The following is a 14167-nucleotide window of genomic DNA, read 5'->3' on the forward strand; positions in this document are numbered from 1 at the left end:
TCATAGGAGCACGAAAAGAATTAACACCCCCCCATGTATCTCAAACTTTTAATAAGCAAATTCTCATTTAATTGGATGAAGCCAGTAGCAAATTGATAATGTGAATATGATATGGTAACGGATATGAAGCAAGTAAAGGGTGAGAGCACACAGTGCTCTCCTTGGTGTAAGGTCGTGTTTCTTATCCATGTGGCCATTGCTGGCCCTGCGTGTCTGGAGCCAGGCTTTGCTGTTGGGAATGGCTGAGGGACCTGGAGGGGGTTTAGTCTGGAGAAGAGAAGGCTCAGGGGAGACCTTATCCCTCTCTACAACTGCCTGAAAGGAGGCTGTAGTGAGGTGGGGTCAGTCTCCCAAGTAACAAGTGATGGGACAAGAGGAAACGGCCTCAGGTTGTGCCAGGAGAGGTTTAGGTTGGATATCAGGAAAAAATTCTGCACCGCAACAGCATTCAAGCATTGGAACAAGCTTCCCAGGGCAGCGATGGAGCCACCGTCCCTGGAAGAGTTTACATACCCTGTAGATGAGCCCTCGGTGACATGGTTAGCGGTGGCTTTGGTGGTGCTGAAGTAAAGATTGGACTTGATGACCTTCAAGTTCTTTTCCAACCTGGCTGATTCTGTAATTCTATGGTTTCCCTTCTGCTTGCTAAGAGGGGGTTTAACGCAGTAATTTAACGCTCCATGTGGCCGGTATGTCACAGGTAACCTACACAGCCTGGCTGCGGAGCCGCTTTCCCTCCCCGCCATCTTGCTTCCCGCGCTGCCCCCCCTCCGCAGCGCTCCCCTGCGGGAGGCCGGCGAGAGCGCCTCCACCTTTCCTTCCCTCCCCGCCGTCGGTACGAGTGGTTCGCTCCGCTCTTCCCCCCCTCCCTGCGGGAGGCGGTGGTGCGTTCCGCTCCTGGCGCTCGATGCGGAACTGGCCGGGCGGCGCACAGCAGCTGGGGGCGGTGGCAGGTGAGCGGGGACGGGGACCGGGAACGGGACCGGGTACCGGGTACCGGGCCGGGTCATCACGCAGGCGACGGGTGCGGACCGTACGTGCGTGCGCACACATGCCGAGAGCGGGGTCGGGCAGGGCAGAGCGGAGCCCGCCCGGTCGGCGGTGCCTGAGGTGATCCGCGCGCGGACAGCTGCGGTATGGTCCCCCTGCCCGCCCGCCTCACGCTTCCCCGGCGCTGTGGTGATGCTCGGGTACGGTGAGCCCTTCCGCAAGGTCACTGCGGGAGGAGGCAGAGGTGCGGGGAGGGAGCGGGGCCGGCCGAGCTCTGCTCCATGCTCCCGGGGCCGCGGTGCTGCGCGGGGCTCCGGCGGCGGTGGAGCGGTCCCCGGCCGGGAGCGGGCAGCAGCCCCTGAGGGGGGGGGTGTGTCTTTTGCGGGTTGCGCCGCGGCTCCCCGCACGGGAAATGGCGGTGTGGCCGGCCGGGGAGGGGGTTCGACCGTGGCGGTGTGAGGGCACAGCGGGCCCGGGCCTCCCGCCGGCTTCTCCTTGCTCCCTGCCGGGAGGAAGCAGGCAGGACAGTTAGGGCAGGTAGAACGGAGACTCGGGGCGGAACGGTCCCCCCTCTTCCCGCTTTGAAGAGGTGGGGTGTGCAGCGTTGGGAAGGGGTTGCTGCAGTGATGTGACTGGAAAGGTGGTTTTACACCTTGGTTTGTAAACAGAAGATCTTGTTACTCCCCGAGACAATAGAATAGGAAATCGACTTTATACTAGTCAGTTTCTTAGCCTGTAAATCAATAGTCTTTTCGCCTCAGAAACGGGTGTCACCACCTTGCCGTGGTGCTCAGGTTTATTTTCAGGCAGAGAAAGCTTGGTCTGTGTTACTGCTTGTGTGCAGTCACGATAAAGAAGCACTTAGAGAAATGATAAGCCTTGGAGGAAACTGGTTTGTTGGCTTCCTTTTCTCTCTGAACTTGCACGCTGTTGTCAGGCATACACAACATGCATGATAAATTCTTAGCCCCATGGAGATGGGGTTAGGACTTGTGAATCTAGCAATCCGTTCTGCTTGCCCTAGGTAAGCCAGCCATTTTCTCTATGTTCAGTGTAACTCTGGGTCAGCATTTCTGTTGGTGTGCTCTCAAGTGTCCTTGCTGTGTTCTTTGCAGCATCACTTATCTGCAAAAAGGATGTTACTGATAGACAGAAGCAAGGGGAAGGAAGATGTGGTGTCCTGAAGATCACATAACTAAAGCAAAGGCGTCCAAATATAGGTTATTTGGGAAGTGTCTCCATTTTTGGACTTCATACTGCTTGAACCTTGGGAATTGTTTTGGATGGGCACATAAAATACTTGCTGTTTTCAGCACTAGTGGAAACCTGCAATCTTGACACATCAGAGAGAGCAACTTTGACATCTAATATAGCTAAAATGCAGGTTTTGCAAGATCTCATCTGGCCATCCATTCATAGTGTGTTATGTAATACTGAACTGATCTAGCATTCCAGCTATAAAATAGTTGTTTTGCTTTACTGTTGTACCATTAGAAAATACATAGCTCTTGGACCCAGTTTAATATACCCTGGAATTATACACTCATGAATCATCTTACTGTGTATTTAATAAAATGCAGAATCATCAACCAGTTTTTAAAATGCTTTTGTTTGAAAAATAATAGTCTTGTTAGCCCTAAAGATCTTGTACATGCCTATGTAGCAGTGCTGCAGTCATATCACAAGTCTGGAGTTTGGTGTTTTTACCAGATGAGAGCTTTCTCTAAGCTTCAGAGTCCTATTTCATGTCCTGCTGAACCCAGGACACTGCCTTAGCTTCCACACAGGAAAAACAGTTCTAGATTTACTGGATGAGCAAAAAGGAAAATAACATCCACACTGTAAGAATGTTGTCCGTATAAAATGTGTAATATGGCCAAGATATGTTTTCATGCTGTATGGGTTATGTGCCAGGGCGATGGATGATGAAGAACCAAAGGCTGTTAGCAGCTGGCAAAAAAAAAGGTGTTCTGGTTTAAAGTTTTTATGGAAAAAACACAGTAGATATTCTAAAGGCCAGACCTCTTCTTCAGCCTTGATACCATCCTGTAGCTCTTCTGAAAGCAGAGAGGGGGTGTATGTGATGAAGTCCAAATTCAGTCTCTTTCAGAAGGATTTTGGAGATGGAGAAAAAAAGGTCTGAGGATTTTTATCACTAAGCCTTGCCAACCTATTAGCCAAATTAGCTTTGTACTTTTAGAGTAGCAGGAGTGATGGTTCAGCAGAAATAGCAAAGGCATCGGTGCATCTGATCTTACTGAAACACTTGCTTGTGTCATTTCCCTAAATTAAATGAATGTTGTCTTGATTTTATCTGGCGTGGGGTGAGGGGCACAGAGGCTCCTCACTTATGGCTTTTTCCCCTATCATCTCAAGCCATATCAAATATTCCAGTTGGGTATAGACAGGACATACTAGACATACCTTTGGCAAGATGTTCGGTTTGGTCTGCTCAGTATCTTTTGCAATGAGTCATTTGAAAAAACAAGTACTTATGCCAATTTCTAGTATTAAATTAGCAAGTCACAAGTACTGCTGAATTTGCAGAGAACAAACCTCTTCCCAGTTTTTAATGTACAGCACTTGAACTAATAGATTTCCTCTGATACTTCTTCCCAGATGCATTTGTTAGAGGAATTACTTTCTTTTGGGGGGAAGAAATACTGTTAGAGATTTAGTGTGTGAGAATGAATAACAAGAGTTATGTAAAATTCAGTGTCTTGGCTCACATCTCACGCTATAGTTTTTTATCTAGGTTGGTAGTGCCGTCATGCTCACAAGGTGGAAATGGATACTTTTGTATTAAAACCAATTGCAGAGTTGAATGTTTCACTTACTTTCCATGAGGAAGGAATTGGAGCCAGGCAATGCATCTGTTACAACCCAGATTAATTCCTGCAAATCTCCTTTGGCCCTATTGTGCCTGCATTTAAGATGTACTGCATTACATTTCTGGGCAGCCCCTCAGTGGAAAGGCTTTGACGTAGTTATTCAACGCACTAGTAGAAAATACAGAATGCAGCTACTGATTGGGGATTAGCAGCAATGAGGAGAGGATTTAGAAACAAGAATGAGGGAGCTTGATATGCAAGATGAATATCATTTCCCCAGCTGAAACAATCTCCATCTAGCTCAAGGTATAAATTTTCATGAAGGAAAAGCATCGCTGGTGACCTAAACAGACACAAAGCGAAATACAAATGAGCAGCTTGAGGCATCTGTTAAAAGGGAATGTTTTTTTAGTGTGATAATCTGTTAATCTGTGGAACAATTGTGTTATTTCTTTTGATGATGGGAGGGTGTGCTGCTTTTCCTTCTCCACCTCAGGAGCTATGAAAAACTGTTAGGATGACCTCCTGTTCACTCTCTGTAACCCAGCCTGTGTAATTCAGCTGGTCTTTGCTCTCCTGTCTGAGCTAGAAAATAACTTTAGAGCCATTAGATTTTCTGTCACTGAGTCCTTTAAACCTCTCATGGCCACATAGAAATTACTGTTGATGGTTGAGGGACATGCTCCTGATTTGTCTTTTGGATCATAGAATAGCCAACTGAAGCACCAAACCCAGCAAATCGGGTTGCAGAGATGACCCACATACTGCCAGGAGCTCAGAAATCTCTATAGCAGGGACCTCTCCAAAGGCTTTGCCTTTTGGTGCCCAGAAACCATGGAATTATGAGAGGTTGCATTTACTTTTCATCACTGCTACTCGCAGGACCCTTGCAGTCATTTAAAAGTAAGAAGTGCTGCTTGCATATGCCTGAATTACCTATGCTGAGACAGTTCCCATACAGTGGCATTGTGGTTAAATGAGAGACTTGTGTTTCCAGGTCCCTGTGAGAGATAGTGCATCAGCATAGCAGGAAGGAACAAAGTTTCATGGTTTTCTGTTTCTCCCACAGCCTTGAATATTTCACAGCAGCCCCAAAAAGGTTTGGTTGTGATGTTGCCTTTGATGTATTCTGTAATGTTTGTCAGATCTCTCCTTTTTGTTTTGGTTGTAGTTAATTTCCAGACAGCTCTCCTAAGCCCTATTTGTGATAATCAGGAAATTAACCTTGTTATTTTTACACAGGGGACAAAGAGACCCAAATTGACAGTGATCTATCTGATAACTTCCAGGAACTGTATCTGTCTTATGAGCAGAGCAGCCTTTGTTGTCATAAAATCATAGAATGGTTTGGGTTGGAAAGGACCTTAAAGCTCATCCAGTTCCAACACCCTGCCATGGGCAGGGACACCTTCCAGTAGAGCAGGTTGCTCCAACCTGGTCTTAAACACTGCCAGGGATGGGGCAGCCACAGCTTTTGCGGGTGCCCTGTGCCAGTGCCTCACCACCCTCACAGGGAAGAATTTCTTTCTAATGTCTAATCTAAATCTCCCCTCTGTCAGTTTAATTTTCTTAGTCTATTCCTTTGTCACATAGAATGGTTTGGGTTGGAAAGGACCTTTAAGCATCTGCGAGTTCAGCATCATGGTTGTGTCCTGCATCCCTGTATATTGTAGCTGAATTTTCCACTTGTCAGTAGTAATGTCTGATCTTCTTGCCCATAGCTTTGACAGCAGCTTCCCTGGATCCCTTCTTGCCTGGGTGTCTTGTACTTGCTCTGGAAAGGCCATTCTAGCAGGGGATGGGGAGTCCTGCCTCTGCCTGTTTGCATCTCATCAGATAGCAGAAGGGGAGGAGTGGTTTTGGTGGTAAAGATGATTAAGAATCAAACCCGGTATTTACCAAAACTATGTCATACATGAACACTGAGCCACTTTGCTGCTTCATCTGTTTCCACTAGATAGTGGTTAAACTGTGCTCTGCTGGAGCTGGGCTGGGCATGCTCATTTTGTCCTCTAGGCGACCTAATTCTCTCATTCGCCTTCAGACATCGCCATCAGGTGTTGTGTTTCCCTCCTCCCTTTACCATGGTGACTGCAGATGTCTAGAAGGCCCTCCTGGGACCCGTTCTGCCCCTAGGAGTTGCTTGAGGTGGCTCCTATCCCTTCTCTGCTCTCAGCTTGCTTCCCCCGATGTTTATGTGTGAGTGAGTCTGCCAAAAGCGTGCTTCTCACATCCTAGAGCTCTAGCAGAGAGAAAGTGGGCTTTACTCTTTGATTTCCTTTTAGTTTTGACCAGCTGGTACTATGATTTACCACCAGACTTAAAAGTAGGGCTGGTTTGAGGGTAGAAATTTTGGTATTCCACAGTGTTGAAGGTGAGAGGGAGTCATGTAGAGGGAAGGAATAACAAGGCAGGTGGCACATGTGGGGATATATGATCAGTGTTTCTAGGATGAGGCAAAATAAATACAAGGCTCTGAGTATCAGTTCTGTGTTGCTATCAACAGCCAGATAACTGGATTATTTAAAATACTTCTCCTTATTTTCTGGTTCTCATTATCCTGAGCAATATTTCAGTGTTTCCACACAGGTTGCGAGTGTCCTCCTTTTTCTGCCTTATAAATGACATGAATTTATTGTTGGGATCCCGGTGAACCTGCCATTTGTCCCTTTGTGACCCATCTTCAGCAGTCCTCTGTTCAGCTCTGGGCCCCCAATATAAGAGGGACATGGAGCTGCTCAAGAGAGTCCAGAGGAGGCCATGAGGGCTGGAACACCTCTGCTGGGGAGCCAGGCTGAGAGAGCTGGGCTTGTTCAGCCTGTAGGAGAGAAGGCTCCAGGGAGACCTCAGAGCAGCCTAAAGGGGCCGACAAGAAATCTGGAGAGGGGCTTTGGATAAGGACAGGTAAATGACAGGACAAGGGGGAATGGCTTTAACGTGGCAGAGGGGAGATTTATGTTAGACATTAGGAAGAAATCCTTCCCTGTGAGGGTGCTGAGGCCCTGGCACAGGGTGCCCAGAGAAGGTGTGGCTGCACCATCTCTGGCAGTGTTCAAGGCCAGGTTGGACGGAGCTTGGAGCAACCTGCTCTAGTGGAAGGTGTCCCTGCCCATGTCAGGGGGTTGGAACCGGATGAGCTTTAAGGTCCCTTCCACAACAAACTGTTCTGTGACTCCATGAATGTGCCTGTATTTGGTGGTGGTGGTGCCAGGAGAGATGCCACCTGGTAAATGACACTGTGAATAGCTTGAAGCCTATGTGAGAGAAGCCACTAGGCATTGGTGTGCTCCTCACTGCCTGTGGTGTGTCTTTTCTACCTGCTGTCCTCTTGTACCAGTCTGTTCTCTGAACTGCTAGCCTAGAGCTGCTCACCATGGCGGAGGAAGGAGCTGTGGCAAGGGAGAGCACTGAATAATTTAGCAGCTGCATCTACATCCAGCAGTTCTCTCAAATGTCACATGCTTTGTTGTTTTCTGGTTCATTTATTATGGCTGTACATTAGCAGTGTTTGCCTTTTGGAAAAAACATGTTATGGGAACTGCTGCTCCTCAAACAGGGGCTGGGCAGAGGGCTGGGAATGGAGGCATCTTGTCAGTGCTGGGGTCAACGCTGTGCTCAGAGGAAGTCTCAACTCAAAGCTGAAATCAAAAGCAATTCTGGTTTGGAAAAATATTGTGATGCTGTTATGGTTGCAGAAGCTGAAGCTAATTCAGTCTGGGGGCGTTGTGTAGGTTTTGGATGTCCCCCCCCTTTTCTCTCGCCACCACAGAGTGTATGAGTGACTGTAACTGGAGGTTTGAGGGTCAATGAAAAGCTGATGAGACAGAAATAAATGAAAGGTCCTTGGGTTTTGTGGTGATGATGATGATGTTGCACAAGGAGAGGAAACAAATGACAGACACAAAGAGTGAAGGGCAGGGAGCCAAAGCTCCTGTGTTGCTGCTAATGCTGTGTTGCTCTCTCATGCTAATCTCTGGAGATCGTTTTTTAAATAAGAGCTGAATTTAAATTCAAGCAGTGGAGAGCAGGAGAACTGCCCGGGTTGACAGAGGGGTTTTATGGCAGGATTTATGTTCCATGGGAAGATGGTGAGTGGTGCTTGGTGTGACCTGCATAATGAGGAGCTGCAGGGAGCATCACGAGAGAGTCATTTCGGGCAGTAAAGGAGGGGATGAGAATAAAGTCTTTAACCTAAATTGAAGTGAATGAAATGAACTGCAGCTGAGGCTAAAATCTGTCATCTTCCTGATTGCAAGCAGAGCACTTTAAAAGTGTTTGCTTCTCCTCCATTAGTTTATTGTGGGTGATGTTCCCAAAGAGTGTAGCAGAATAAAATGGATATCAGTGTTTGCATTCTGTTCTTTCTCACATGCTGATCTCTCATGGTTCATTCAAGGCCTTATTTTTCATTTTGTTTTTTTTTTTTTTTGTTTTTATTTGCTTTTAACAATTAATAAATGAATGTCCCAGACACATGTTTTCAAATATCTGCTAGTGGGTCCAGCTGTGCTTCTGTGGGACAGGTATTGCTGGGACTGCTCCTTGGTATTTGCTGTTGCCTGCAAGCTCCTCCTAACACAACATTTGTGTCAGCACATGTTACACATCCTTTTTGCACAAGGCCAAAGAAGTAGTTGCAGTGGGTCTCTATGGAAGCATCCCGTGGGTACCCAGAGGAGCAGCTGAAGTGGGTCTCTATGGAAGCATCCCGTGGGTACCCAGAGGAGCAGCTGAAGTGGGTCTCTATGGAAGCATCCCGTGGGTACCCAGAGGAGCAGCTGAAGTGGGTCTCTGTGGAAGCATCCCATGGGTACCCAGAGGAGCAGCTGAAGTGGGTCTTTGTGGAAGCATCCCGTGGGTACCTGGATAAGCAGATTTTGTCGCGCTGTTGGTACTCAGCTGACCATGAGCAATGATGACATTTGAGATTTGTACTATTCATGGATATGGAAAACCTCCCTGACTGGGAGGTGTTTAATGTTCTGCAGACACTACACAGGGTGTCTAGCTCAGGCTCTGATGGTTGCCAGAAGGGGAGTATTCAGCGTTGGCTCTAGGCAGTCCTTGTGCCTGAGTGAAGCTTGTTTGTAGTGTGGGCAGTGCTGGGAGCTTTGGTGGTGGAGCAGGGGGGGGATGGAGCGCTGCAGCTGCTCTATAAATAAACCCGAGAGGCTAAAATCTAGGGACTGAAGATTGGGTTGCTATGGAGATTGATCTGAATCAGATTACCTGTGGGTCTGTTTTCACAGCATGTGCATGTGTGGCAGCTGCGTGAACTTGCATGTACAGCAGGCTTCTGTACTCAAACATTTGGCTGAAGCAGGGGGGAAGGAGGAGGTGACAGCACTGGCGAGCCAGCATATGACATCTGACAGGGACGGAAATCAGTCACTATAGCAACCGAGAACCTGAACCAGTCCAGCTTTACTCTGTGATGCTGCAGAAAGGTTCCTGTCTGTGTGGCAGGATACTTGCATTTGTGAGCTAACTCTGGTCATGTTCAGTCTATTTGTTGGCATTCCTGTCCTGCTTCATCCATTTTGCTCGGATAATTAATGTGGAAGCTACAGATGTTTGGCTGTGTTAGTATTGTTTTCAGAAGGCAAACAGATAATAGCGTTTGGTAGGAAAGGAAGAAATCTTTAAATCATTATCATTCTTCAGAAGGGCATCCAAGGATGTCTAAGTAGTACAAAACTATTTTCACAATTCATTCTCTAATTTTCTTTAATCTGATTTATTCTGTCCTTTTCCTGAAGCTTTATGGCTAGATAAAAAGTGAAAACAGTTGGGATGCATCTGCTGTTCTATCTGTAAGGAACTCTTACTGACTCCAGTGATGCATGTGCTCCAGGGAGAATGCTTTTAGAGTCTACCTGCAGCCCTGTTCTCTGTTGGGTGATTTCTTATGCTTGGAACTATCCTCAGGCATTTTGTAGAACCACACCTATGTTATAGACTCACTAAACTAGATAAGTATGCCATTGTCTGGTTTAGGCATGCTTGCAGTGCTTTGAAATCACCTTCCTTCTTTCTTTTTTGTTCCAAAGTGCTGGTATCTTTTTGGGAGTCCCAGCACTGGCATGCACTGCTGCCTTGCCAAGGAGCATGGTAGCACACAAAGCAGCTGCACCAGAATAGCAAGTCCATCCAGGTCTGACTTTAGAAGTTTTTCCATGTTCTGTCAAGCTCTGGAGAAGGGGAGGTGTACTCAACTCCTCTGTGCTTCTTGCGTTAGTGGAGCCACTGTAGTATCTGGATAATAGAGGTAAAGGGCTTCCTAGAATGCTGCATATTTTTAAGTATAAACCTACTAGTAGTGTTTAATGTTAATACAAGTGTTAAGCAGAGAAATTATAAAATGGCTGATGTGAAAGGAGGACTGCTTGTCTGCTTCTTTAAAAGCTTAGTACAAGCAAAAATAGTGTGTTATATCAGAGAGAGTGACTGGAATCACTTGAAACAAGCTTGGAAGAAGTAACCAAAATATCAGAGGTAAAGATTCCTTAAATATTATTAAAATGTCTAAGACAGGTCAAAACTACCACAAATAGTTCATATTTTGCTTCAGTCTGTGTTGATTCCAATTCTACATTGAGTTAAGTGGGATTCCTGGGCATACAGGTGAGATTGGCTAGTCCTGAGGTACTTGCACCTCTTTCTCACAGCTTAGCAGAGAGCTGTCTCAGCTATCTGTAATAAAGGTGTGTAATGTGAGAAAAGGAAACATATATCAACCAAAAAGTGGGCACTGATACCTCTGGCCCTATTTGTGTTTGTTTCAGCTTTTGGTTTAATCCAATTGGCATGGATCATGAGTTCACAGGAAACAATGCACTAAGGTCAGGCATAGTGGCTATAGATCTGAACTGAGTACAGACTATCTTGGCTGAGAATAAATAGAAATTCAAGATGTTCCAAGGAACATAATTTACTTCCTTCTGGACATGGTTCGAAATCTGGTCTTTCACAAGGTGAGATTTCAGTGAACCAGAATTCATATGGCTTCTATCCTGTAATTCTTGCTGTCTCCATGACTTCCTCTCATGCTCTTCACTCAGTAAATTGAATCATCTGACACTTCATTATATCCTAAAGGTATCTATGCACTGGTGAACTGTGCAGTGTGATCCTTGTACCAGACAAAAGCTGGAGATAACGGAAGGAGAGACCTTTCTGCTGCCATCCTAAACTATGGAAGAGTTGCCAGGTAAGCAGGGCTTAACATTTGCCTGTTGGAAAACAGCCTGCTGTCTTCCTATCTTTTTTTTCAAGCAGTGATTCAAATACCTGCTGACTGTCATGCAGTTGAGTGTAAGGCTGGAAGCTTCTGTGTGAAGAAAAATGACTAACTGAGCTAAGTTGGGTTAACTGTTTGTTGTGTTATTCTTTGGCTAAGTGACGTTGTTTCTCTAGCCTGGTGTCTTAAGAAGACTGAAGACTCCAAGGGGTAGATGAGACAGGGGTGCTGCACAGTTCAGTTCAGTGTTTTGGGGCTAATGCTGGGTATTGATCTGACACAGATGGCTCTGGACTGATAAAACATCTGCTGCATTTCTTTCATGCTACCGTATCCATTCTGCGGTGTGGTGCTTTTCATGTCTGTGTGTGTGTTTATGTAGACCTTTATTACTGGAAGGACTTCAAATTGCAGAATACAATGGAGATTGGCCATTAAGCACTTGTGCTGCTACCTAAACCATGGATGTTCAGGGAATGTTGAAATGTAGAGTAGTGCCAGTAATAGAAGTGTTGTTTTGGACACTTTTTTTGTCTTGAGTTACTTGTGGGTTAGTGCTGGCTCCTTGTCTTTGTGTCTAGGCTACTGTGCCAATTTCTACTAGTTTGTGAGTATTACTGATGGCTGCTACAGTATGTAGGTAGTGTTAATTCTCACCAGCCTGTTCAGCATCCATATGAGTACTTATTTAAATCATAGTGTTCTCTGGTATGTAATCTGTTTGTGCAGTATGTTCCTGTGGTAGCCTTCACTTCTTCATTTTTCTCCTTTTTCTGAGCTTAAGTTGTAGGAAGTTTCTTCTCAAGTGTTGCTTGTGGATTCAGCCTTCCACGGGCTGGGTCAGAGATGCTTGCAAAGAGAAAGCACGCTGCAAATGACCTTTACAGAAGCAGCTTGAGGGAGAGAAGAGGCCATCAATATCAAAACCTTTACCATCTCAGAGTCAAGATAAGCTCTCGGGTCAGGTCCAAATGCAAACATGAAAGAGGAGAAATGGAAGTACCTCTCAATTGTTTGATTTCTCTGTTCTAATGTACTTAGTCTGTAAAATCTAGGAGCTAGAGAAAGGATGGTAGTTGGTAGTAATTCTCTGAGAAAGAAACTACTTTACCTCTTTATTTCTTGTGGAGAAGCTGTCATCTGTGGTCGTGTGATCATAGAACATTAAATCACGTTTTCCAAATTCCTTTAGCTGATGGCTCCTCTATAACTTTGTGCCTGCACAAGCATTTGTGTGGTCACTTGGTGAACAAAGTCATGGAAATAACCTAGTAAAAACAAAGGGAGGAGAAGGAAAGGTGTTAGTTTTAGTCCATATCAGTTCCACAATCTGGTTCACCATGTAACTGCACAAACACTTCTACCAACACAGAGGAGGGAATGACACTGGCCTGAAAGTAAACTTTTGGCAGAGAGGAAGAGAAAAGCACGACTGTAATGCCTGTTTGTGTTGGTTTGTACAGATCATCAGCTGTGGTGTCTGATTCCCAGCAGGAGTAAGAAGGGGAGTTCCAGCAAATACTGATCTAATGCTCTTAAATTGGTGCCATCATCCCTTATTAGTTATCTGAAGAAGAGATTGAATAGAGGAAGGGAAAACCCCTGAGCATGGTTCTAATTCTTCTGCCTCTTGTTCCAATCCAACAAGACTTCATCTTCCAAAAGAAAACCTTTGTCTTCTTATGACTCACTGTAACTGTGGCCTTGTTAAGTATACATAGCCAAGTAAAGTAGACCCTAGAAGTGCCTGCAAAATATCTGTATCTGTGGTCTTCCTGTGTTGCATTAGAAATCAGAAATCTTGGCAAGTGCTCAGATCTTATTTTGCAGCTTCAGTCTGGTCTGCTCAGGTTCTCTTTTGAGTTTTGATGGAGGTCTTCATATCACAAACCTCATTAGTTCCTTTGCAGATTTGTAGGAAAGCTGTGTAATGAATTGCAGTCGTAAGAGATGTCCTCCAGGGTAGAGAATAGGAGAAATATCACAGGGTACAGACAGGTTACTGGAAGGCGAGTTAAGGTTGTGGTCTTGTAGCCTCTCATTTACCCTGTAGTCATTGCGTATGTTCTTACCCATTGTAAATGCAGTTTACTGTCTCCACCTTCATTGAGAGGTAGGATAGTCTCTATTATAGAGGAAGAACATGTTTGGTCACTACTGAGCAGCAGAAGCGCCTTGAAGTCATACTCCTAGGTTACCTTGTGGTAGCTTCTATGCTCGTATCTGTGACTGAACAGTGAGTTCCATAAGGAGTTCTGGTTAAAGCTATTTGGAAAGAAAACGGATACAGTAGTTGTTCAAATTGAAGGCAAAAAGAGCCACTTGATCATCCCAGCTTCATCTTGTTCCTCTCAAGTTTATCTACACAAGCAATTTGTAGAACATGCTGGATCAAGAGCTGTTGCAGGACAGATTCTACAGTATTTTCAGTAATATCATTAAGATGAAGAATCAGGAGCTTTGCTTCCTGTGTTTATTTTCTCTGTTGTCCAGAGAAGATAATTTACAGAGGTATTGCTGCTGAAGGTAATTCATAGTGCTGTCACTTAGGAACCTTCAGCAGCTGTGAGTGAGGATCTGCTGAAACCATGCAACACAAAGTCTTACAAAATGTGGGGTTTTGTGTGTGTGAGGATTAGGGTTTTATTCAGTTTATTATTCCATAAATAGTACTTATTGCCAGGTATGATTTTCCTTTTCTGATAGATCATATACATTCTTTTTTGGTGTGTTTGTGTCCTTACTGGCCTTTGGAGGGGTAATGAACAAAATCCCCAGTTCTGGACCTAAAATGTTGAGAATAAATGCAAATGTGTTGCTCGAGTTTGAACGTGATTGTGACCATTAAAGTGCCTTTGACTAGCTTTTGGATGTGAAGTAGTGAGAGAAACATAGGAAAATTACCTATTTTTGCTGCTATTTATGGATTGTTAGGAAATCTCTTCTACTTTTACAGAAATTAAATCTAAACTTTATGCTGCAGAGCTGAAAGATCTTAATACAGTGAAAATTTTCTGAATTCTGTGATAGCCTTAGGACGCAAACATGACCTGAAATAGCAACCCTGCTCTAAATGTGCCCCAACAGACAAGCAGGTATTTTTTTT

At 45.1% G+C, this 14167-nt stretch overlaps 1 protein-coding gene across 23 annotated transcripts in view; it reads left to right on the plus strand.

Moving 5' to 3' along the window:
* The first annotated feature begins 830 nt into the window (after positions 1 to 830).
* Positions 831 to 14167, plus strand: part of MADD (MAP kinase activating death domain) — a 71383-nt gene continuing 58046 nt past the window's right edge. For 13 of the 23 annotated variants that reach the window (XM_062635864.1, XM_062635884.1, XM_062635870.1 and 10 more), the window contains exon 1: positions 832 to 953. The gene's annotated coding sequence lies outside the window, so the exon portion shown is untranslated. Of the gene's footprint in view, positions 954 to 14167 lie in introns of all 23 variants that reach the window. The other 10 variants (XM_062635862.1, XM_062635860.1, XM_062635875.1 and 7 more) reach the window with 1 other exon arrangement.

This window comes from Pezoporus occidentalis, unplaced genomic scaffold, assembly GCF_034315485.1.
Source record: "Pezoporus occidentalis ecotype Australia unplaced genomic scaffold, CSIRO_AGI_Poc_V1 ctg46, whole genome shotgun sequence".
Classification (NCBI taxonomy): Eukaryota; Metazoa; Chordata; class Aves; order Psittaciformes; family Psittacidae; genus Pezoporus; species Pezoporus occidentalis.